Here is a 26,225-nt window from a genome sequence, read left to right as displayed (position 1 = left end):
CGTAACAGAAGTCCGAAGTTCGTCCGTCCGGCGTCGAAGCAGTCCAGTCCAGTCAGAGGCCTTCCGTTCTTACTGCCCGGTGAGTACCATTACTGGGGTAGTATCTAGACAGGGTCAATCTAATTGACTCTGGTCCGTGGGTTGGTGGTACACAGACCCACAAACGAAGTGTCCACTTCGGTGGATACGGGTCCTGACGTGTCTCTGTATGAGACCGGTAAGTTTCGTACTGTTTCAGCAGTGCATCTAGTTTCTGTTCTAGTCAGTTCTGTTCTCGAGAAAATTCATGTACTCTGTTTTCCGTATTCCAGGTGGTATTCTGTTCGAACTGTTATTCATAATGTTCTTCATGTATTTTAATGTCGTGGTATGAGTGCGAAGTGATTCTCGTGTTTATTGTGTATCGTATTGTGTCCAGATTATAGTTCAGTCATGCCACTCTTTTCAAAAATGCGTCAGTTAAAAACTAGAAAAGGTCTGCTAGAAGCAGCAGTTCCTGTCCCGCCTAGGGACAGTCCAGGTCATTTCATGTATCAGAAGCATGGCATAAGCGCCATATTGTATCTAGATTTATGGGTCGAGTATACCAAACAGTTAGAGGAAAAGTATAGATGGCCTGTATCAGGCACATGGGATGCCAAGTGCATCATGCGAGTAGAAGAGGCATTATGGAAAAAGAAAGCCAGACAGTCACAGAAAGATGCCATCGAGTTATGGCGCAAAGAATCTCATAAAAGAACCGAAAAAGAAATCAGAAAGTCAGAATTAAGTAGAGAATCCTTAGAACGAGCACAAGAAAAAGAATTAATCGAGATTGGTGAACGAGTTAAAGCCGAACAGTCAGACAGACAGAGGCATGCCCTTATTAAGGGTATGTATCCTCTTCTTGCCGAGGGCTTGCCAAAAGCGACCCCAGAGGCATCCAGTAATTTCCCGCCACCATTAGTTCCGACCAAGCTACGTCACAAACCGACCGCAGCTGATATTTTCATTTCGTCCTATTTGGACGACACAGTCCCAGAATATGCAAATCCTGTTCCTACTCCGCCAGTCCCTGTAAATCAGGCACTTCCCGCTCCTCCAGACACCGGAGTACCTGTTACGGTACCCCCGGTCCAGCCCGCCATACAAGTCCAGCCTACATTTCCATTTCCCACTCTGCCAGGACGAAGAGCATCAGTAGACGACTCTAGTTTAGGGGCCGCAGGGGGAGGTCCTCCTCAAACCCCGCCGCCACACAAGCGTTTAACGTTAGCCGAATTACATGCACAAGCGTCACAGCGTACGCCCAGGTATCAGTCTGTTGCAGAAATAAGAAAAGCCCTTAATGAATGTGGCTATGATCCAGTCCCAGGCGAGGATAGTATGGTTTTATATTCATTACGCGTAAGAAAGGTGACCGAGTATCTAGTTACCCTACCAGATATGAAAGAAGATCTAGACAGAATATATCGTTTCATCCGTACAGGGAATGATCCAGAAAGTATTAGTGACGTCATGTGCCAAAGAAAAGTTGAAGTCCAGCTCATGATATTAAAGTTTCTGGTTAATTGTTTAATACGAGAACAAGATTATCCGACCAAAGATCGAGCCGAAATGAAAGTCCTGACAAGGTGGAGTGATAATATAGCCGAGGGTAAGCACAAGACTATCGGTAGTATAGAGAGTATGTACAAGAAAATCCGTAAAGAAATAATAAGGGTACACGAACAACGTAAAGAAGCACGAGTAAGCGAGAAAGAAAATGACTCTTATACTGAAGAGGTAGAGGACGAGAATCCCGACAGAATAGCGTATGTAGGAAAATCTAAATTTCCAGATCGCCATTTGCGCCTAGAACACAAGTCAATTTTTCACCATCCAGCACCAGAACAAGGTTCTCTAGAACAAGTATTCCAAGCTACCGATCACATTCTGAAGTCCCGAATCGGTTATAGTGAGTTAAGTTCTATGCATGAACAAGAACTAGTCCGATCAGCAGTCCGATGGACTACTGATTCTACCACTTTTCCAGACGAAATAGTGGCACAAATGTTTCTGAAAATGCCCCCAGCCGAGCAACGACTGGCGGGTATGTATATGATCCAGCACCTCATTACACTGTATGAGGGTCAACATTCTGATCCAGGTCCGTTACATGATGTCCTGAACGAGTTACTCCAGTATAAATGGAAAGGTTTAGGTACCGATTTAATTAGTGTCATTCTAGAACAGCGCCACAAATATAGTATGTTTTTGAACCCGCATTTTGTTCATGTCTCACCCCCAGAAAATAAACCCTTTTACATAGACAGACAGAATCCGTTACGAGAAGTACATCCAATTAAGACAGACGGTGGTGAAATGCAACGAGTGTTTGTTTACACCCCTATCACAAAGATGGAACTCTTAGAGATGAAAAAGTTAATTCCCTGTCATGATAAAGATCCAGCAGGGTTCCACCGAGAATTAAAAGACATGCTCCGTATGGGAGAATACACGTATCCAGATATTATTAAAATGTTAAAGGTCCTGTTGCCCGCAGGGGTATATGAGAAACTCAAAGAAAAAGATTGGGAGGTGGGAGAGAAAAAGATCGATTGGGCAGTTCTAGAAGCTGAAGACAAGGCACGAGTACCAGGTACCGGTCTTGGAGATAAATGTAAAGAATTACCTGAACTATTAATACAAGTTTTGCCCAGACTATTAGCAACTAAAAAGGAAGACTGGGATGCAATCTCAGCCTGTAAACAGAAACAAGATGAAGACACTAGTGATTTTTATTCTAGATTTGAGAAATGTTTTATCATAAACAGTGGCCTCAAGACGAGTAGCGAGTCATACCCTCATCTTTTTGTTACTAAATTAGTCATGAATTCAAGTCCACAAATTAAAAATCGAGTTTTGAAAGTCGAAAGTACCTGGCAAGCTAATACCCCGTCCCAGATGTTACAGATGCTTCAATACCACCAGAATAGAATCAGAGAAGAGCAAGAACACGAGAGAAAACGTATGAAAGACACGAAAATGAAAGTACTAGTTGCACAATCTATTCCACAAGACAGTCAGAAGAGGGGTCCGAATCAAGTCAGTCATCCTGCAGCTCCCGTTAAAGGAAACTGCAATTATTGTAAACAGCCAGGTCATTTTATAAACGAGTGTGCAGTTCTGAAACACAACATAGCTACCGGTAAGACTAAAGAAAGACCACGTCCGCCTAGACAAGAACAAGTTTCACAGACTTCTCAGTCACCGAATGCACAACAGACAGTTACTGTACCGCAGCCTATCGCTGCAACACAGCATGTTACACAGCAGATGTACCAGTATGCACAGTCTGAGTATCCAGAGTATCAGCCATATTCATGAAACAGCCTAGTGAGGGAGGTAGGCTTGCCTCTCATCGAGATACCTGTAGATCAAGAAGGTCCCTATGTTCATAGTCAAGTATTAGGGAAAGACAGAAAGTTTCTGATTGATACAGGGGCAAGTAGGACCACCATCAGTCACGCCGAAGTTCCAGGGGCTCCGCTCTCAGGCTCTAGAAATGTTTCCCTTGGATTTTCAGGAAAACCTATCGTAAATGAAATATCAAAGCCAGTTACTCTAGAAGTAGGTCCATTGTCCCGCACTACTGATCTGTTACTTACTAAGTCATGTCCAGAAAATCTGTTAGGCATTAAAACACTGAAAGAGTTAGGTGCAGTTATATGCTGTTCCCCAGAGGGAATACGATTGTTCCTACGTGACTTCAAGGGTCACTATGTATTACGAGATTTTGATCCCAGATTGTCCAATGTCCCGCAGCATCTATGGGCGCAAGGTCCAACTGATGTTGTTTTTATGCAAATCACACCCCATCGTGTGACTCTCAAGCCAGGTGTAGTGTTACCACGAATCAGACAGTACAGATTGCCACCTGAGGCTGTAGCAGCCTTATCCAAAATTATTGACGAGCTCATGGCTCAAGGAGTAGTTGTAGAAACTGACTCCAATGTATGCAACTCTCCGATCATTCCTGTCATGAAACGTACTGATCCAAATGCACCTCCAGTATATCGATTAGTGATTGATCTCCGAGAACTTAATAAATGTATTATTCCCCAGTACCCAGTTGTCCCAGATATCTCTTCCCTATTGACAGCCATTGATTCCGAAGCTTCATTTTTCACTGTCATAGATCTCAAGAACGCGTTTTTTAGTGTTCCCATTCATCCAGACAGCCAGTTTCTTTTCGGATTTTGTTTAAATGGAAGGAGCTATATGTTCACACGGGCTCCTCAAGGTTTCACAGAAAGTCCTAGTATTTATAGTCAAGCACTCAAGAGACAACTAGACAATATTCACATGCCAACTGACACTGCCCTGCTCCAGTATGTCGATGATCTCCTGATCACAGCCCGTTCTGAACGTGCTTGCGAGCGAGCCTCACTTACAGTATTGTATTTCCTAGCCGAGATGGGGCACAAGGTGTCCCCTTCTAAGCTTCAATTCTGTGTCCAGCAAGTGGTCTACTTAGGACACTTACTGTCCAAGTGGGGTAGGCAGTTGACACCTGACCGTATCCAGTTAATAGCGAGTCTTCCCCAGCCCAAGACCCAGAAGGAGGTACGTGCTTTTATCGGCCTTACTTCTTATTGCAGACAATGGATTCCTCAGTATGCATTTCTAGCTAAACCACTGATACAGTTAACGACACAGGAGGCAGCCGTATCGACTGTCCTCCCTTGGACATCTGAACATACACTTAGTTTCAATGAGTTAAAGAAAGCCCTATGCCAAGCTCCAGTTCTAGCTACACCGAACTACAGTAAGCCTTTTACACTTTTCGTTACTGAACGCGAAGGTACAGCATTATCTGTTCTCACACAAGATCAAGCAGGACAATACAAGCCTTGTGCTTATTTTTCGAGCATATTAGATCCTGTAGCCCAGGCTCTGCCTGCGTGCCTCAAGTCAGTTGCAGCCACAGCACTAGCTATCAGACAAAGTGATTCCATAGTATTAGGACACTCCCTGACAGTACAAGTTCCACACTCCGTGGAAGTTCTTTTAAACCGAACACAGACTCAGCACTTGACAATTGCACGTTTAACAGGTTATGAATTGACACTGTTTCAGCCACACATAGAAATCAGACGCTGCAACGTCCTAAATCCTGCCACACTGTTACCGTCAGTTAATCCAAATCCTGTCACACACGACTGTGTGGAAGTAGTTAACATCATGACAAAGCCAAGACAAGATCTGACAGATATTCCATTACCAGATCCCGACCTGACACTTTATGTGGATGGTTCATGCATGAGAACAAGTACAGGAGAACTAGTAGCCGCGTATGCAGTGACTACTGACACTGAAGTTATTGAAACACACCGTATTGACACCCTGTCTGCTCAAGCAGCAGAGCTAGTTGCTCTGACACAAGCCTGCATACACGCCAAGAACCTGAAAGTTAATGTTTACACAGATTCACGTTACGCATTTGGAGTTGTACATGACTTTGGAGTGCTCTGGCAGGAGAGAGGTTTCATGACTTCTCATGGAACCAAGATTCAGCATGGTCTCCTTATTCAGGCTCTGTTAGATGCCATACATTTACCGACATCCATTGCTATCATGAAGTGCAAAGCACATACGAAAGTTACTGACACTGTTTCCCAAGGTAATGATCTAGCAGATCGCACAGCCAAGCTTACAGCTCAGACTCCAGACATTCCAGTTAATAAGACACCGACATACACTCCAGATCTGACTACCTGTATGACAGTTAAGGACCCTACTCAAGATGTCATAGATATCCAGTTACACGCTACTCCCGATGAAATCAAGAAATGGTCCGAACAAGGAGGGGTCCAGACAGATCAGGGATGGGTAACAAAGGGAAAAGCCACATGGTTTCTCCCCGACTCTATGGTTCAAGTCATTATCAATACCGCACATAGTCCAGCACATCTAGGAGAGAAAGCTATGTTAGACAGTATCCAGAACATTTGGTTCAACAAGCATTTACGAGCTGCAGCCAAGCAGAAAGTCCGTATCTGTATGATATGTTGTCAGTTTAATCCAGGTAAAAGTGTCCCGGTGGAACAAGGTGGATTCCAGCCCCCTGACCACCCTTTTGAAGTCCTCCAGATGGATTACATTCAGATGGAGCGATGTCGAGGTTTCAAGTATGTCCTTGTAGTTGTATGCGCTTTGTCCAGGTGGACAGAAGCATATCCAGTTCCAGATTACACAGCCGCGACCACTGCTAAGCAGTTGGTTCGTGAGTTCTTCCCCCGTTACGGACTCCCTAGAGTCGTATATTCTGACAACGGCCAGCCATTCTCATCTGAACTCATGAAGCATGTTTCCCTGTTGTTAGGGTACCAGTGGAAGTTCCATTGTGTACGCCATCCTGAAGCAGCCGGTCTCGTAGAGAGACATAATCAGACCCTGAAAATCCGAATTGCAAAGGTTTGTCAAGAGAAAGGTGTGGACTGGCTAATAGCTCTGCCAGTTGCCCTGTTCTATATGCGCATGGTCGCACATTCCAGATCAGGTCTGTCCCCGTATGAGGTCGTTTTCGGCCGCCCCCCTAACATGTGGGGTACACCTAGACCTCGAAGTATTACCGATGTTTCAAGTAATATGCTGACAGATTACCTAGCTTCCTTGATGTCTGCCCTCAACTCTTGTCGTTCACAGGTTGCCGCCGCATTTCCAGACAATACCGAGGTGGCACCGCATGAAATCGTTCCAGGATCCATGGTCCTAGTGCGAAATTTCGATCGCTCAAGTCCGCTGGAGCCTCGCTGGAAGGAGCCCCGACAGGTCCTCCTCGCCACCCGTACAGCCGTGAAGTTGGAGGGACGCAAAGGCTGGGTGCATCTTTCGCATATTAAAAATTTTTATGGATTGAAGCCAGTCTCAAAGAACATTTCCCAGGATTCTAAAGACTGCCAAAGTACTATTCTTAAGGACTGTCCCGCAAAAGACAATGATACTGCACCCTCCCTGTTAGAGACAACTCCGCAACAGGAGTATAAACTCAAATTAAGGTCTAGTAAAATAAGTCAGCCAGTTTGATTGTCTAAGTCCTCCCCTAGGTGAAACGGTTAGACCGGTTTCTGACATGTATAAAATAGACCCCCATAGTGAGAGAGTTAGTCAAAACTCAATCCGATGTATCGTTTTTCTAAGTTTCATATTATTTCTCAGCATTATGATTTCCTGCACCAGTTATGCATTTTACTTGTATTTTCCAGTTTCTCATGTAAATAAGTCTTCTAATGTTACAGTAGAGCACACGTTTAGTGATCTGCCTCCTCATGAACTCTCTTACCGCCTCGCTATGCGTAACAACTCTTTTATCCGCATGTTACATTATTCACACCAGACCAGCAATGCCACTAATTTTTGGGTGTGTGGTCGACTCCCCCCTTTCCAGACACCGAAGGGAGTTCTGCCACTCTTTCCTTATCCATTCTCACATAATGGTTCGTGTGGAGCATGGTCCACGTTAACGTCATCTTTAACAGATATGTTTTTTCTTAACAATACATGTTTTCCAGACAAGCAAGGTCTTCCCCACAGAACAGGGTTAGATCTAGAAAACGAAGTTTACAATTTAGGTAATTATTCTTCGAATTTCATGGTCCTGAATGTTCAGTCTGATACTACTCCAGACTTACCTACTATTTCAGTACTACCAGTCAAAGGCGAATTATGTGTTAGAAATAATGGTTCCGTACATGTAGGACATAGCGATTGTACTACTATAGTCAAATACAGTGACAGTGGGAAATCTATTTTCAAAGCTTCACGTCATTCTTATTTTATTTGTGGTCAGACCGCATATATTCGTCTGCCCCTCGATTGGGAGGGAACCTGTTACATTGCCTTCCTACTGCCACCAGTTTTTCTAGCCCCACCCGACTACCATAGGAATTCCCACCTAGTACATACTAGACACAAGAGAAACCTCCCGATTGTCGATTATACTGAAACTGCTCTAGAACAATATATAGATATCAATAAAGGTGTCTTCCCTTATTTAGGTACAGTTGTGAATAGTAAACTGATACGTAGATTAACCAGAACACTCGAAGCAGTAGTAATTGAGACTACTTCTGCTCTAAGTAATTTAACCGAAGAACAATCCTTTATGAGAATTGTCGTGCTCCAGAATCGTCTCGTCCTTGACGTCATATTGGCCGATAGGGGCGGGGCCTGTAGAGTCATCGGATCTAGTTGCTGCATTTTCATTCCAAATAACGCGCCGTCTGTTTATTCAGCTATAACCAGACTCCATAAAATTGCCCATCTGTTACACCAAGATCCAGGCACCTGGACATGGTCCGGTTGGTTCTGGAATATAATTTCCGCTTGGGGATGGGAAGTCTTGTCCTTTCTAGGTATTACAGTAGCGATCATATTCAGCTGCTGCCTCTGTATACAATGTGGCCCTGCGATTTGCGGCATTTGTGCTACCTCTTGTATTCCTAGTCCCAAGCCCCGTTCTAAAACCCGTTCCCAGAAAATTCGAGACGAGCAAATGATACTGTATGAAATGATAGATGGTATCATGAATATTGATGTTTCCTGATGGAAACGTAGTGACAAGGAGGGAATGTGGAAAAGTAAATTTTGCCATGTTCTGTGTCCCTACGCGTCATCCATCATATGTTATCTGTGCATGATTAATATGCATATGTATTCCCTATGTTCGATTAATGACGCAATTACAGTTGTGCCCACCTCTAGTATGTCAGTTTCCAGTTCTCGTGAATACTACGAATATCAGGCCTATGTAAAGCTACGTTGCCACGTTTCTCAGTGTGCACGTTATTTCATTGTAAAGCCCCCGTTCCTAGGCCTCAAAAGGGCCCGGACACCAGATTTCAGCTCCTGTCTCCTGAAGCCCTCGCTGAGGAGCGATACAGCCCCCACCTGTGTTCCTGACCCTTCACTTACTTCCTGCCTCGCAGTGCTCGGCTCAGCCTGGCTCTGCCTCTGAGTCTGCCAAGAGTATGTTATGATTCCAGTTATCAGTTCAGTCCTCCTTCTCTGCATTCCTAAGCTACTGAACTGCATCAATAATTCCCGTCATTGTCCAGCCTTCACGTCTCCACGTTAGAGAAATACTGCATTTAATGGTCATTTAATATTCTTCATCACGCACTACATGTAGAATAATGCATGCACCAGTCTTAGAGTCTGTTAGCCTTTCCCCTCCTGACTTATAGTTTATATCAACATGTTCTCTAAAACATCAGATACTAGATACCGCTTAGGTACATGTCGCCCTGACTCTCCAGACTTTAGTCTCTGCTCCTAGCACAGAGTTCGAAGCCCCCAGCTTCTCCTAGTAATACGTCATTGCCAGTTTGCGCGCACCATCAGGTCAGAGGTCCCGGCTCCTTAGGTAGCCCACTCCATGTTTCCGCCCCATTCATGACATATTCTGTTACTTTTGCATCACATGTCTATGTATACGCCCTGTTACACCTACTTTCACCCTTATCTTTCGCGACTGCTACGCGTCACGCCTATTGCTCCACCCACTGCTACGCCTATTGCAATGTAATGCTATGTGTTTGCGATATGTATATATGCTCATGTACTGTTATTAAAAAGTTATCCTGGTCCTTGTCCCGATTCTGCCCCCGGCAGCGCTGCCATCCTATTCCTGTGCAGGTTGTCCTGTTCCTGTCCTTATGCTGTATTAAACCTGCAAAACTCCTACTACCTCGAATCTTGACTCTTATTTATTGAGCTATCTGTTATTCATTTATTCATTGAAAAATAGAGGTATTATTTATTTATTTACCACAGTTTTAGGGTCATTTTTGAAATCCTGGGCGTGGCGCTGGCATGACCACTGGAGGTTAGTACCTTCAATAAGGGTTTATGATCTGTTTTCAGCTGGAACCGTGTGCCCCACAGGAATTGTCTGAATCTTGTCATTGCCCACACGACTGCTAGCATCTCTTTTTCTATCACGCTGTATTTCATTTCCGTTTCACTCAGCGTGCGGGATGCAAAGCTGAGTGTTTCCATCTTTCCTTGTCCTCGGTCCTGCATGAGTACGGCACCCAGCCCCTTGTCGCTGGCATCGGTGATCAGCACAGTCTTCCCCTGGGGGTCGTATCCTTGGAGTGGTACTGCTCCTACTACCTCCCTTTTGTTGACTTCAAATTCACTCTGTGTCTCTTCAGTCCAACGTAACTCTGTGCTCTCTCTCGTCAGCTGCCTCATGTGATGAGTCTTGGTGGCGAAGTGCTGCACAAATTTGCTATAGTATTCCGCCATGCCCAAAAACGACCTGACTTCCTCTTTGTTAGTGGGCGGCGGTGCTTCGCAAATTACCTTTACATTCTCTGCTTTAGGAGTGACTCCTCGCACTCCAATTTCGTGTCCTAGGTAGGTCACCGACTCTATTCCTATCCGGCACTTGGTCCATTCTGCTGTGAGGCCCTTACAGTCCAGGATCTGCAGTACTTTGCTGAGTTTCACATCGTGGTCTGGTTTGTCTCGCCCCATCACCAGGATGTCGTCCTGGAAGTACTGGATGCCGTCTGTGTCTTTAAACAGCTGGTGCATCAGTTTCTGGAACACCGCAGCTGCTGAGGCTAGCCCGAACGGCATGCGGCGGAACTGATAGCACCCGAATGGGGTGATGAACGATGTTAGTTTTCGGCTCTCTGGGTGTAATGCGATCTGGTGGTAGGCTGAAGTTAGGTCTATGGTGGAGTACCATTTGATTCCCCTGGTCTTGGCCAGCATCTCCTCAATTCTAGGTAAGGGGAACTTCTCTACCACAATGTTTTTGTTCAATTCGCGCAGGTCAACACATAGCCTGACCTTCCCGCTGGGCTTCATAACTACCACCAATGGCGCCAACCACTCCGTGCACATGATGGGTTTGATGATCCCTTTCTTTTCTAAGTCCCTTAGTTCTTCTGTACTGCATCTCTCACGGCCAAGGGCACGTTTCTCACCTTGTGTGCGACTGGCACATCTTCCTCCTTTAGGATGATCTTGTGTGAGAATTTCTCCATCCTTCCTACCGTGCCTCCGAACACTTTGGGATACTCTCTCTTCCATTTGTCCAGATCTGGCCAGGTTTCCGTTTCGGTGAGCAGTATCTGTTCCTTGCCTCCTGGATCCAACTTGATGCCCAGGTCGCCTTGGTCCAGCCACCCTAGCACTGAGGGCCCTCTCTCCGATATGTAAAGCTTGCAGAAGGCAGAACGGTCTCTGAATTCGAATTGCAATGGTCTGAATCCTGCCATGGGTATGCGGTCCCCATTGTATGTGACTGGGCGTATATCCAGCTTTTCCAGTTCTGGGCCTAGATGTGGCACGAAAATTTCATTCCACACCGCTCTCTGGACAATGGTGTAGGGTGATCCTGTGTCAGCCACCACGCTTATCGGTACTCCCCCTATCGTCATTTCCATTACCGGTTTCGTCGTTCTTTTGCCGTCCACACTCAATACTTGGTCATAAATGCACAGTACCGTTACGACGTCCTCATCTGTGCCCTCTTCCTGTTCTTCGCATTCTTGGCCAATGTATTTCACAATTCCCTTCGACGCCTTCCTCCGACATACCTTCTCATAGTGGCCCACTATGCTGCAGTACATGCATTTGGCACGGAATGCTGGGCACTTCCTGTCGTGCGCCTCGTTGAACCAGCTCCCACATCTGTAGCATGATTTCTTATTGCTCCCCGCCTGTTTTCCTGGGGGCATCGGGTTGCCTTGCCATCTATTGGGTCCCTTCGCCGATGATCCCTTGTACTTGTAGTCTCTGCGGGGCTCTTCTTCGTCGACTTTATTTACCATGGTGCTGGGCGCCATCTCCTTCTTCGTTGCTTCCGCGCATCTGCGCGCCAACTCTGACCTCTTGACTATCACCATCACCTCCTTCAATGTGGTGTCCCCGCTGGCCCACAGCTTCTCCTGCACTGTGGTGCTCGTAGTGTGCATCACCACTTGATCTTTGATGAACTCTTCTTCCCATGCGCCGTATCTGCAAGTGGCTGCCAGTTTCTTCAGGGCCGCCACGTATTCCTCTACCGTCTCTCCTGGGCGTTGTTTCCTCTGCTGGAAATTGAACCTGTCTACTGATACACACACTGCCGGCCTGTAGTGCTCGTTCAGGTCATCAATGGCATGGGCATAAACATCATCGTCCTCTTTGTTTAGGCACCAGGCTCTTGTAGATTCTGAGTCCTTCCGGGCCCAAGTTGAGTAGTAGGATGCGCTTTTTCCTTTTTGGGTTGAACTGTTCCTCATTTTCATCCTCTAGCACCCCGATGAAGTTGTCAATATACTCCCGCCAATCTTCCCACTTCATTAGTGGTTCACCTGGTCTTGGCAGGAATTGCACGGGGGCCGTTGCGTGTCCCGCTTGCACACTCATCCTTTCACTTTTGATCGTGACTGGTGCGTTCCCTTGGCTTCTGGGACTGCCTGGTGTGTTGTCTTGCTCTTGTTTTCCCGCTCGTGACTGGGGGCTTTCTGCGTCAGCTCCCTCGCCCTTTCTTAAGGCCGCCAGCGCGGTTTCCCCAGTCGTATGGTCCACCGTGTGATATGACGCTACCCGCTTTCTCGCTCTTGGGTCTTTACACTCCCCCCTTGCTCAATAGGCTTCTCCCTTCTGGGTGTGTTTGGGCTCTGCCACGCTGTTTAGGGTATGGTACCTCGTGTGGTAGTACGTTGGTCTCTCTTTAACCATGTGCTTTCCTGGTCGCCTGGCACTGTCCTGCTTCCTGCTGGAAATTCCAGTACACCGGTGTCTTGGCTGTTTCCCTCGGTGCTGTGGTTGTTGGAATTTTTTTTTTTTTTTTTCTATGTAGTGCAGGGGTTCAGGGTCCCGCCCTCGTCGCCATTGTAATGTTAGGGTTTCCCCCAATAATGACTCCACACGATGCTTAGTAGGCAACTCTGGTTTATTACTCATATGCCTAAAGAGCGCCGAGCCGATCTGTCGTTGCTCTTGGCTTTCGTGCCTACAAATGCACGATGCGCGCGCAGCCCCAAAATGGCCGCCGGCACGTCACGTTACGGCGTGACGTGCAGCAACTAGAGCGCAACACCACAGCTTCTCCTTAGTTACCTGTTTATAGATGAATCTTGCACATTTCATTAGCTCACAAAAGTACACATGCATCTCATAAATCACGATCTCTGCAGAACTTTATCTTAGTACTTTACTTGTAGGGGCAGCAGCTTGAGTGTTCATGGATCGCCCTGTGACTATTTGATGGGGTGCCAAGTAATTGTCAGAACTAGGTGTAATCCTAAGAGAAAAGAGCGCTATTGGCAGGCAATACAACCGCTTCTTGTGCAATGCAGGACACAACTTACTGATTTTACTCTTCAAGAGGCCGTTCAAGCGCTTTACAATACCTTTACTTTGAAGATGGTACACAGAGGATAATTTATGTTGTGTCCGTAATTGTGTTGGGATATGCATAAATATTGCGTTGACGTAATGAGTGCCATTGTCGGATCTCATCCCTTCTGGAATTCCCCGTTGTGGAATTTCTTCATAAGTTAGGAATGTAGCTGCTGCTTTAGCATCACAATGGACACATGGTCCTGCTTCATTCCATCGAGAAAAATGGCGGACCCTAACTATGAGTAAGCTTTCCTGTTTTTAGTTTCTATTTTTTGTAAATCTGTGGGGTTTTTTTCACTGTTTTCAAGTGATTTCAATAGCTTAAAGAAACAGTGGTTATGAGTGGTTACACATTTCTGCGCCAATAAAAACAACAGAAACAGTGTTTTTCCGGCGTTTATGTAATGTTTTGCTTTTATTATTGTTCTTTGCACTGTTTACAGACAGTGTATGTACAGTGTTTAGGTGGTCCAAATACATTTAAAAAAATCAAACTTGTTGTAGTACACCGTACAAAACTTCTTCAGTGAGTCTTTGGTCATGCAATCTCGCTTTTTTCTTCCCATGTAAACTTTTATCTGTGAAAAGGCCCTCTCAACTTTTGCACTTGAGACGGGCAACTCCAAAACAGCCAGTACACAATTTGTTAACTCTGGCCACTGGCATAGCTTTCCATGCCAATACTGGTGCACCTGAAGATTGCGATTCTCTGTGAAAGGTTCTGCAACAAATGCGTTGAATTGGGTGCATATGACCTTATTGAAGCGGTCAAAAATGAAGCACCACTTTTGAAGGCCTGGAGAAAATTCCCCTTTACGGACGGGATCTAGAACTAACGCGGAGTACCACAGAGCGGCTTCATTGACTTCAAATGTTTTGGTTGGTGAAGAGACATTCCAATACATCAATGCAAGCCATTTCTCATACATTATAAAATGAATTTTCTGAATTGCTCCTCAACATTTCTGTGGTTACCAAGTGGCCAGCGCTCTAAGATGGAACATGCTGCAGTGCCAAAGTCACTAAAATTGTTGCCCAGCCGACTCTCAAGGAGATGCTTCACATCTATACCAATTACGCTAAACACTTAGTAGTCAAGAGTATTTTCAGACTCCAGATTTTTTAGTCCACTACAGCAGTCATGTTGTCCTGTAAAAATCTAAGAATACAGTATAGTATACTTTTTTTCACATCACTATCAATATGTGACCGAAGATCCTCACATTTCTTGCTTTGTCATCATCACTCAGCAAAAAGTATATAAAAGGTTGCAGATGGATAAAGTAGCATTCACTGCCTCTAGGACTGAGAACCACTGGCTAAATGACATATTTGGGACGACTCTTTCTTTGATGCCACTGAAAGCACAAAATAAGAAATATTTGCATTTTTGTTCCCACGCATAACAAAACAGTGCACCAGAATGGACTGAAAAGTCAACATCATTATTAATTCACTCTAAAGATTGTAAAGATGCTTTCAATCTAGCAAGTGGCAAGGATCTTTTACAGGGAAGCACTTCAGCTCAGGTATAGATTTTGACAGGTCATCACACAACCTTTTCATATATGGACCTGATTTCCTGCAAATACAAACAATATCACTCCACTCTGTTGAACTCGGTAAGAACTTTTTGCAGCAGCACTCCAAGTGACACTGCGTTCCATGTTTTACAAAAGTCTGGTGTCATGTTTTCACCACTATCCCAGATGCTTGGTGATAGCGCTCTTTTCACATATACCTGCCCCCCTACACTTTGTATGTTTAAAGCCTGGAGTATTTGGCAATTCACTGACTATCAATACTGACTCGCTAGAAAAGGGGGCTGATGTATCAAAGGGTTTTACCCGGTCTCTGTGGGTAAATGTGATGGGACATATTGGGAAAGATTCTTATTAAAACCCGATGTTTTACATATCAGTGAAAGAATCACACGTAGCCAAAATATCAAACATTATTTTTACATTTCCTGATTCTCTACAGTTCATAAAACGATTAAACAAGACTTAAAACATGCTTCTAAATTGTGCATCTTTATTCCAAAGAACACAAAAGTGAAAAAAAACAAAAGGAAGAGGAAAAAATATTTTGGGGACATCACCGAACCAACAAAACCCAAGCAGAATAATGTTAACATAGTCTTTCTTACTGCTAACTTGTATTACAAAGTTAAAATTGTATTGGCCCCTTCAGGAAGAAACACAAATGACTCTTCCACTCTCCTTTTCCTTTCTTTGAATGGCATTACGTTTGTGGTTGTGCCGGTGTTTTTCAGTGTTTATATGTTCACACTGATGAGGGCTCTTTCTCTTTTAGTGGGGTTTTATCAGTTAATATAGGTTAAACCTAAAACAGGATAGCCTAACTATGAGATACCTGTAGTTACTGCACCTATCTATAATATCCACAAAGTCCATATAAAGGACCTTAAAGGGACCTTGTGGTCATGGAATTGAAGAATGTATCACTTTTAGTGTGGGATTAGGGGAAAATTGCTGACAGACGATAGAGTTATGAGGATACATGGTAAGTATGTCAAGTAAATTGAGGACAAACCTGTCTCGTTGTATTTGCATAGACAAGTAATCTCTTGAGGTATGGGCTGGTATATGTAACTAGAGTTATCTGAAGCAAAGCCTGTGGCATTGCTGGTTTACCTGTAGATAGTTGGCTACACACTACGTCATCTCCTGACTGGGTGCATCCTCTAGGGCAAGCCCATTGGTCCGCCGGTGGGTCACTTTTTTTGACACACCAGCAGCGCAATGGGCTCGCCCATATTCACAAGGCCTTATAAAGCCACCCTGCGTGACTTTTCATGGCCTTGTAAATATGGCCGCCTTTCACGCATTTTTCTGTTTTGTGCAGAAAGATGTTCCTTCCTGAACAAAAACAATCATCCCTGCAGCGCAGGTGCCCTTGCGAATGACGCAAGCGTGCCTGCGCGGGTGCGTGGCAGCCATGTGTGTGCCAGTGCAGGGGAAAGCACAGGGATGTGTCATAGTGTTATTAATGTGATGCACCCCTGTGCTTTGAAAATGACGCAACACGCTGCAGCTAAATGGCGTGCAGCGCCGCGCTGCATCATTTTCTTGTAGATGAGGCCATCTATCATCCCATAACTCTTTTTCATGCAGATGAGCAGCCGGCTGCAGTTCCCGCAGATGCAACCGTGCTGTCTCAGCATATTGAGGCGCGCCAGTGTCTGTGGAAGCATTGGGTTCAGATCTGGCAGTGAGGCAGTCTGAGCAGCAGAACAGGGACATGTTGTGAATCTGATGGCATAGGCGGGGCGTGCCTCTAGCCGCATTTTTAGCTGCCCAATCTGCTGGAGCATAACCCTGAGACACAAGACCCTGTCCACTTGTCTGTGCTGCACATTTCACCACAGCCACTGCCGTTGGTAACGCGAGTGCCTCGATTAGAACCTCTATGAGGTTCCTTTGCATAATTGGGCTTTCGTCTCACTTAAAGAAACCTCTGCTGCTCATCACATAATGCTGGAATGCACAGTGGTAATCACTTAAGCTGAATCTGAATATATTGTAATGAGCTCTCCTGCTCCTGGCCTAAGAGCCGCAATAGTGCAGTTAATTCTGATGCTCGGGCGGAGCAGTGCGCTGGTCAAGTGCTCTACTTCATGGAGTGTATCAGGAGAACCATGCTGTTGTGCTCTGACCACCGCTGCACCTGTGTCCATATGTATCATCAACAAAAACACTACGGTGGGGGAGGGCCTAGGGGAGATTTAAAGACCAAGCTCTGGATACAATCCCCAAAGAACCTATAAACAACAAAAGGTACCAGAGGGTCTCAAAAAAAGCGCCCAGAAGTATAAAGAAGTTACCCAAGGCACCCGCACCTCTAAATTGTTACGGCACAGGAGGCTCTCAAAGGATGAGGAAATTACCCATCAGTCACCATACGGATCCGCCCTTCATCATTTGGTCCGGATAAAATTTTGAGGCCTGGTCCAAATAGTAGTGGCCAAATCGGGCCACACCTTCTTCAGGGCCAGGAGGTATCGTGGAGGGGGGAACAACACAGATGGATGCCGGGCCATCGCTTTTTTTTTCATCGACTATTTTTGAAAAAGGCGACGGCCCGGCATGATGACCCTGTGAGATCAGAGCTCCCGACCTGGCTACCATATTAATGAATCTAGTTTGTGATCGCTATGAGATTACGTGCCACAGCTTGAATAATCACTCTGAGAGGAATAACGGCTGAAAACCACTAACACAGAAACAGAAGACCATTGTGCTGTCTTTTAACTGGACCCCAGACCTTGCCGTTTTGAATCCTGAGGACAACTAGTGGACATTTATCCAAACAGGAATGACCTTCGTGTAACGAGCTTACTGTCCTCCTTGTACCGATAAAAGATGAGAAGAAAAGCTTTTGATCTGCCATAGCCCCGCCGCCTTAGAAATTATTCAGTGCCTCCATCTGTGTTGTTTCCCCCTCTACGATACCTCCTGGCCCTGATGAAGGTGTGGCCCGATTTGGCCACTACACCGAAACGCGTGTAGGCGTCTAAAGTTCTGAAGATATCGATCGTTATCCATCTGTTGGATTTGCCTCCCCCCTTTTTCTCCCGGCTTCCTATTGAATTCCATCTCTCTATAGCCGAAGTGTATTTCCATCTGACCTTCTATTCAGGCTACTATATACCGCGATATGGTTTTTTAACTTTAGTTGTAGGTATGAGTGATTTTGTTTGACTGTGTTCTGAATGAGGAGTGATGAGGTATGGGTGTTGGAGTGTGGGACTTCGTTGTGAAGTATTAATATTTATGAATTGTTTTCCTTTATGATTTAATTGTTGAATCTATTTAAATAAGGCTATATCAAGCACCACCTGTGTGAACCCAACTATAAAAATAATAAAATAAAGAAAAAAATGGACACTTTACAAATGTTGTAATTGTCCTAATTTGGCTCTGCTTTCTGGTCCACCAAAGGTATCCACACATACGGGACCCTGATCTTAGGCCATTGTATTCACGGCAGGGTTCTTTTCGTTATCTACTGGTCTACTTCCCCCCTACCTGCCCTGTATACTGTATCCCCTGGGGAACCCCCTTCTTTTCTGAAGGTACTCATAATAGTCAATTTAGGGAGGAAGCACAGTGACTGGGGTTTATCAGGATCCCAGTCAGACTAGTCAGAAAAACGGTTTGACACCACAAAAAGTGGAGGTAGCCATAAAACCAAATCCTACTTTCCTACAACCATTGTCAAGGAGTTGCCAGGCCCACCAGCGAGACCACAGACGTTCCTCTCTCCCAAGACCTCTGCAATAAACTCGGCACCTTCTTCCACCACACGATCAGGAACATCTAGGACAGCTTCGACACTCTAGACACACCCACTACGCCCGCCATCATCACACACAACTATACCGCACCCCAACAGAACCTGCTCTGCTGGACCCCCTCACACAGAGATCACACTCAAGACCATGACGAGCATCCACTCAGGAGCCCCGACGGATCCTTGCCCGTACCACATCTTCCACAGAACAGCCTCCACCATCGCCCCCTAGCTTCACGGCACCATCAACTGCTCCACCAAAACCGCCACCTTCCCTGACAATTGGAAACACGCCAAGATCAACCCCCTGCTGACCCCAAGAACTTCAGACACATCTCTCTCCTCACCTTCCCAGCCAAGGTCATTGAAAAGGCCATCAATGCCCAACGATGTGAACCACGTCCTGGACACCTTCTAATCCGGCTTCCAAAGCACCCACAGCACAGAGACCGTCCTCCTCGCCGCCAGAGACGACATCTGCTCCCTCCTCGACTGGGCGAGAATGCAGCAATCATTCTACTAGACCTCTCGGCCACCTTCGGCACCCTCTCCCAACATACCCTAATCACGAGACTCCACGACGCTGGCATCCGTGACAAGGCATTGGACTGGACGCCCTCCTTCCTCACCGGCCAGACTCAGCGAGTTAGACTACCACTGTTCCCCTCAGAACCCACAGAGATCAGCTCTGGAGTGCCCCAGGGTTCCTCCTGAGCCCCACCCTCTTCATCTCACCATGGCCCGCCCCCTACACCAATGACATCCAGCTGATCCTCTCCCTCACCAACGAACCCACAACCGCCAGAACCAATATCCACAATGGAAGGAAAGCCGTCGCTACCGGGATGAAAGACAGCTGCCTCGAGCTGAACTCGGACAAGACCGAAGTACTCATCCCGGAACCCACCCCTTTAGCCTGGGATGACTCCTGGTGGCCAGCCGCTCTGCGATCCCCACCACCTCAACAGACCACAAACGCAACCGCAGCATCACACTGGACTCATTGCCCACTATGAACAACCAAAGCAACGCAGTTTCCTCAGCCTGCTTCCACACACTCCTGTAGGAGAGTAGGATCTGATTACTATGGTCACCCCCACTTTTTGCGGGTGTTTCACTGTTTATCGACTGTAGTCTGGCTGGGGCCCTGCTATCCAGGACCCCAGCCTAGCTGCTTCCTCTCTAAATTGATTGCATGTACTTTAGGTACACTCCAGATTGGTTACTGGGGTACCCTTGTGAGTCCCTCGTATATGATACCTTAGGTACCAAGGGCATAGGTACCCCAGAGGCCTACCAGGGGCTGAAGCATGTATGATGCCACCCCTGGGAAGCATTCCAAAATGGCACCAAAGGTCTGCTACTGCAGCCTGGGTACAGTGGTGTATTCACCCCTTGCTAAGATATAGGTTATCTATAGCTACCTTTAATCACTGACACATATAAACCTATCAGTCACTCCTATGGCAGGCATTATCAATCCTGAAGGCAGAGTGCTTGGTTTTGTGTGAGAGGGTGCCCATGCATGAGCAGAGCCTCTCTGCAGCCTTTGGAATCTATTCTCTGAGGCTGCTCTGTGATGCAGCCAAACCATATACTCTTAACTGCATTATAACCTCACAGGGTAAATGCTAACTTAGTCTCTGTGTGTGTGAGGCAGTCACAGACTCTGTCCAGCAGCAGTCTCTGTGTGGGAGGCAGGCTTGGTGCTGCAACAGTCTCTGTGTGTGGTGGCAGTCACAGACTCTGCACAGTCTCTCAGTGTGAGACAGGCGTGTTGTCCCAGCAGTCTCTCAGTGTGAGACAGGCGTGTTGCCTCAGCAGTCTCTCAGTGTGAGACAGGCGTGTTGTCCCAGCAGTCTCTCAGTGTGAGACAGGCGTGTTGCCCCAGCAGTCTCTCAGTGTGAGACAGGTGTGTTGCCTCAGCAGTCTCTCAGTGTGAGACAGGCGTGTTGCCTCAGCAGTCTCTGTGTGGGAGGCAGGCTTGGTGCTGCAGCAGTCTCTGTGTGTGGTGTCAGTCACAGACTCTGTCTAGCAGCAGTCTCTCAGTGTGAGACAGGCGTGTTGCCTCAGCAGTCTCTGTGTGTGAGAAAGCCGTGTTGCCATAGCAGTCTCTCAGTGTGAGACAGGCGTGTTGCCCCAGCAGTCTCTCAATGTTGAGACAGGCGTGTTGCCTCAGCAGTCTCTCAGTGTGAGACAGGCGTGTTGTCCCAGCAGTCTCTCAGTGTGAGACAGGCGTGTTGCCCCAGCAGTCTCTCAGTGTGAGACAGGTGTGTTGCCTCAGCAGTCTCTCAGTGTGAGACAGGCGTGTTGCCTCAGCAGTCTCTCAGTGTGAGACAGGCGTGTTGTCCCAGCAGTCTCTCAGTGTGAGACAGGCGTGTTGCCTCAGCAGTCTCTCAGTGTGAGACAGGCGTGTTGTCCCAGCAGTCTCTCAGTGTGAGACAGGCGTGTTGCCCCAGCAGTCTCTCAGTGTGAGACAGGTGTGTTGCCTCAGCAGTCTCTCAGTGTGAGACAGGCGTGTTGCCTCAGCAGTCTCTCAGTGTGAGACAAGCTCCTTCCTGCTGCAGTCTCTCAGTGTGAGACAGGCTCCTTCCTGCAGCAGTCTCTCAGTGTGAGACAGGCTCCTTCCTGCAGCAGTCTCTCAGTGTGAGACAGATGTTGCCTCAGCAGTCTCTCAGTGTAAGACAGGCGTATTGCCCCAGCAGTCTCTCAGTGTGAGACAGGTGTGTTGCCCCAGCAGTCTCTCAGTGTGAGACAGGTGTGTTGCCTCAGCAGTCTCTCAGTGTGAGACAGGCGTGTTGCCTCAGCAGTCTCTCAGTGTGAGACAAGCTCCTTCCTGCTGCAGTCTCTCAGTGTGAGACAGATGTTGCCTCAGCAGTCTCTCAGTGTGAGACAGGCGTGTTGCCCCAGCAGTCTCTCAGTGTGAGACAGATGTTGCCTCAGCAGTCTCTCAGTGTGAGACAGATGTGGCCTCAGCAGTCTCTCAGTGTGAGACAGATGTGGCCTCAGCAGTCTCTCAGTGTGAGACAGGCGTGTTGCCTCAGCAGTCTCAGTGTGACACAGGCATGTTGCCTCTGCAGTCTCTCAGTGTGACACAGGCGTGTTGCCCCAGCAGTCACTCAGTGTGAGACAGGCCTGTTGCCTCAGCAGTCTCTCAGTGTGAGACAGGCTCCTTCCTGCAGCAGTCTCTCAGTGTGAGACTGGCATGTTGCCTCAGCAGTCTCTCAGTGTGAGACTGGCATGTTGCCTCAGCAGTCTCCCAGTGTGAGACAGGCGTGTTGCCTCAGCAGTCTCTCAGTGTGAGACAGGCTCCTTCCTGCAGCAGTCTATCAGTGTGAGACTGGCATGTTGCCTCAGCAGTCTCTCAGTGTGAGACAGGCGTGTTGCCTCAGCAGTCTCTCAGTGTGAGACAGGCGTGTTGTCACAGCAGTCTCTCAGTGTGAGACAGGCGTGTTGCCTCAGCAGTCTCTCAGTGTGAGACAGGCGTGTTGTCCCAGCAGTCTCTCAGTGTGAGACAGGCGTGTTGCCCCAGCAGTCTCTCAGTGTGAGACGTGTGTTGCCTCAGCAGTCTTTCAGTGTGAGACAGGCGTGTTACCTCAGCAGTCTCTCAGTGTGAGACAGGCGTGTTGCCCCAGCAGTCTCTCAGTGTGAGACAGATGTTGCCTCAGCAGTCTCTCAGTGTGAGACAGATGTTGCCTCAGCAGTCTCTCAGTGTGAGACAGATGTTGCCTCAGCAGTCTCTCAGTGTGAGACAGGCTCCTTCCTGCAGCAGTCTCTGTGTGTGGTGGCAGTCACAGACTCTGTCTAACAGCAGTCTCTCAGTGTGAGACAGGCGTGTTGCCCCAGCAGTCACTCAGTGTGAGACAGGCCTGTTGCCTCAGCAGTCTCTCAGTGTGAGACAGGCTCCTTCCTGCAGCAGTCTCTCAGTGTGAGACAGGCTCCTTCCTGCAGCAGTCTCTCAGTGTGAGACAGGCTCCTTCCTGCAGCAGTCTCTGAGTGTGGTGGCAGTCTCAGACTCTGCACAGCAGCAGTCTCTCAGTGTGAGACAGGCGTGTTGCCTCAGCAGTCTCTCAGTGTGAGACAGGCGTTTTGCCTCAGCAGTCTCTCAGTGTGAGACAGGCGTGTTGCCTCAGCAGTCTCTCAGTGTGAGACAGGCGTGTTGCCCCAGCAGTCTCTCAGTGTGAGACAGGCGTGTTGCCCCAGCAGTCTCTCAGTGTGAGACAGGTGTGGTGCTGCAGCAGTCTCTCAGTGTGAGACAGGCGTGTTGCCTCAGCAGTCTCTCAGTGTGAGACAGGCATGTTGACTCAGCAGTCTCTGTGTGTGAGACAGGCTCTGTCCAGCAGCAGTCTCTTGGTGTTGGGACAGGCTTGTTGCTGCAGCAGTCTCTGTGTGTGAGACAGGCATTTTGCCTCAGCAGTCTCTCAGTGTGAGACAGACATGTTGCCTCAGCAGTCTCTCAGTGTGAGACAAGCATGTTGCCTCAGCAGTCTCTGTGTGTGAGACAGACATGTTGCCTCAGCAGTCTCTCAGTGTGAGACAGGCGTGTTGCCTCAGCAGTCTCTCAGTGTGAGACAGGCTTGGTGCTGCAGCAGTCTCTCAGTGTGAGACAGGTGTGTTGCCTCAGCAGTCTCTGTGTGTGAGACAGGCGTGTTGCCCCAGCAGTCTCTCAGTGTGAGAGAGGCGTGTTGTGAGACAGGCGTGTTGCCCCAGCAGTCTCTCAGTGTGAGACAGGCGTGTTGTGAGACAGGCGTGTTGCCCCAGCAGTCTCTCAGTGTGAGACAGGCGTGTTGACCCAGCAGTCTCTCAGTGTGAGAGAGGCGTGTTGCCCCAGCAGTCTCTCAGTGTTGAGACAGGCTTGATGCTGCAGCAGTCTCTGTGTGTGGTGGCAGTCACAGACTCTGCACAGTAGCAGTCTCTCAGTGTGAGACTGGCATGTTGCCTCAGCAGTCTCTCAATGTTGAGACAGGCGTGTTGTCTCAGCAGTCTCTCAGTGTGAGACAGGCTTGGTGCTGCAGCAGTCTCTCAGTGTGAGACAGGCGTGTTGCCTCAGCAGTCTCTCAGTGTGAGACAGGCGTGTTGTCCCAGCAGTCTCTCAGTGTGAGACAGGCGTGTTGCCTCAGCAGTCTCTCAGTGTGAGACAGGCGTGTTGCCCCAGCAGTCTCTCAGTGTGAGACAGGTGTGTTGCCTCAGCAGTCTCTCAGTGTGAGACAGGCGTGTTGCCTCAGCAGTCTCTCAGTGTGAGACAGGCTCCTTCCTGCTGCAGTCTCTCAGTGTGAGACAGGCTCCTTCCTGCAGCAGTCTCTCAGTGTGAGACAGGCTCCTTCCTGCAGCAGTCTCTCAGTGTGAGACAGATGTTGCCTCAGCAGTCTCTCAGTGTGAGACAGGCGTGTTGCCGCAGCAGTCTCTCAGTGTGAGACAGATGTTGCCTCAGCAGTCTCTCAGTGTGAGACAGATGTTGCCTCAGCAGTCTCTCAGTGTGAGACAGATGTTGCCTCAGCAGTCTCTCAGTGTGAGGCAGATGTTGCCTCAGCAGTCTCTCAGTGTGGGACAGATGTTGCCTCAGAAGTCTCTCAGTGTGCGACAGGCTCCTTCCTGCAGCAGTCTCTCGGTGTGAGACAGGCTTCTTCCTGCAGCAGTCTCTCAGTGTGAGACAGATGATGCCTCAGCAGTCTCTCAGTGTGAGACAGGCGTGTTGCCCCAGCAGTCTCTCAGTGTGAGACAGATGTTGCCTCAGCAGTCTCTCAGTGTGAGACAGATCTTGCCTCAGCAGTCTCTCAGTGTGAGACAGGTGTTGCCTCAGCAGTCTCTCAGTGTGAGACAGGCGTGTTGCCTCAGCAGTCTCTCAGTGTGAGACAGGTGTGTTGCATCAGCAGTCTCTCAGTGTGAGACAGGCGTGTTGCCCCAGCAGTCTCTCAGTGTGAGACAGGCGTATTGTGAGACAGGCGTGTTGCCTCAGCAATCTCTCAGTGTGAGACAGGCGTGTTGCCTCAGCAGTCTCTCAGTGTGAGACAGGCGTGTTGCCCCAGCAGTCTCTCAGTGTGAGACAGGCCTATTGTGAGACAGGCGTGTTGCCTCAGCAGTCTCTCAGTGTGACACAGGCTTGTTGCCTCAGCAGTCTCTCAGTGTGAGACAGGCGTGTTGCCTCAGCAGTCTCTCAGTGTGAGACAGGCGTGTTGCCTCAGCAGTCTCTCAGTGTGAGACAGGCGTGTTGCCTCAGCAGTCTCTCAGTGTGAGACAGGCGCGTTGCCTCAGCAGTCTCTCAGTGTGACACAGGCTTGTTGCCTCAGCAGTCTCTCAGTGTGAGACAGGCGTGTTGCCTCAGCAGTCTCTCAGTGTGAGACAGGCGTGTTGCCTCAGCAGTCTCTCAGTGTGAGACACGCGTGTTGCCTCAGCAGTCTCTCAGTGTGAGACAGGCGTGTTGCCTCAGCAGTCTCTCAGTGTGACACAGGCTTGTTGCCTCAGCAGTCTCTCAGTGTGAGACAGGCGTGTTTCCTCAGCAGTCTCTCAGTGTGAGACAGATGTTGCCTCAGCAGTCTCTCAGTGTGAGACAGATGTTGCCCCAGCAGTCTCTCAGTGAGAGACAGGTGTGTTGCCTCAGCAGTCTCTCAGTGTGACACAGGCTTGTTGCCTCAGCAGTCTCTCAGTGTGAGACAGGCGTGTTGCCTCAGCAGTCTCTCAGTGTGAGACAGGCGTGTTGCCTCAGCAGTCTCTCAGTGTTGAGACAGGCTTGGTGCTGCAGCAGTCTCTCAGTGTGAGACAGATGTTGCCTCAGCAGTCTCTCAGTGTGAGACAGGCTCCTTCCTGCAGCAGTCTCTCAGTGTGAGACAGATGTTGCCTCAGCAGTCTCTCAGTGTGAGACAGGCTCCTTCCTGCAGCAGTCTCTCAGTGTGAGACAGATGTTGCCTCAGCAGTCTCTCTGTGTGAGACAGGCTCCTTCCTGCAGCAGTCTCTCAGTGTGAGACAGATGTTGCCTCAGCAGTCTCTCAGTGTGAGACAGGCTCCTTCCTGCAGCAGTCTCTCAGTGTGAGACAGATGTTGCCTCAGCAGTCTCTCAGTGTGAGACAGGCTCCTTCCTGCAGCAGTCTCTCAGTGTGAGACAGATGTTGCCTCAGCAGTCTCTCAGTGTGAGACAGGCTCCTTCCTGCAGCAGTCTCTCAGTGTGAGACAGATGTTGCCTCAGCAGTCTCTCAGTGTGAGACAGGCTCCTTCCTGCAGCAGTCTCGCAGTGTGAGACAGATGTTGCCTCAGCAGTCTCTCAGTGTGAGACAGATGTTGCCCCAGCAGTCTCTCAGTGAGAGACAGGTGTGTTGCCTCAGCAGTCTCTCAGTGTGAGACAGGGGTGTTGCCTCAGCAGTCTCTCAGTGTGAGACAGGCATGTTGCCTCAGCAGTCTCTCAGTGTTGAGACAGGCTTGGTGCTGCAGCAGTCTCTCAGTGTGAGACAGATGTTGCCTCAGCAGTCTCTCAGTGTGAGACAGGCTCCTTCCTGCAGCAGTCTCTCAGTGTGAGACAGATGTTGCCTCAGCAGTCTCTCAGT

This window comes from Lissotriton helveticus, chromosome 7 (genome assembly GCF_964261635.1).
Source record: "Lissotriton helveticus chromosome 7, aLisHel1.1, whole genome shotgun sequence".
Taxonomy (NCBI): Eukaryota; Metazoa; Chordata; class Amphibia; order Caudata; family Salamandridae; genus Lissotriton; species Lissotriton helveticus.
This window is presented reverse-complemented; position numbering follows the sequence as displayed.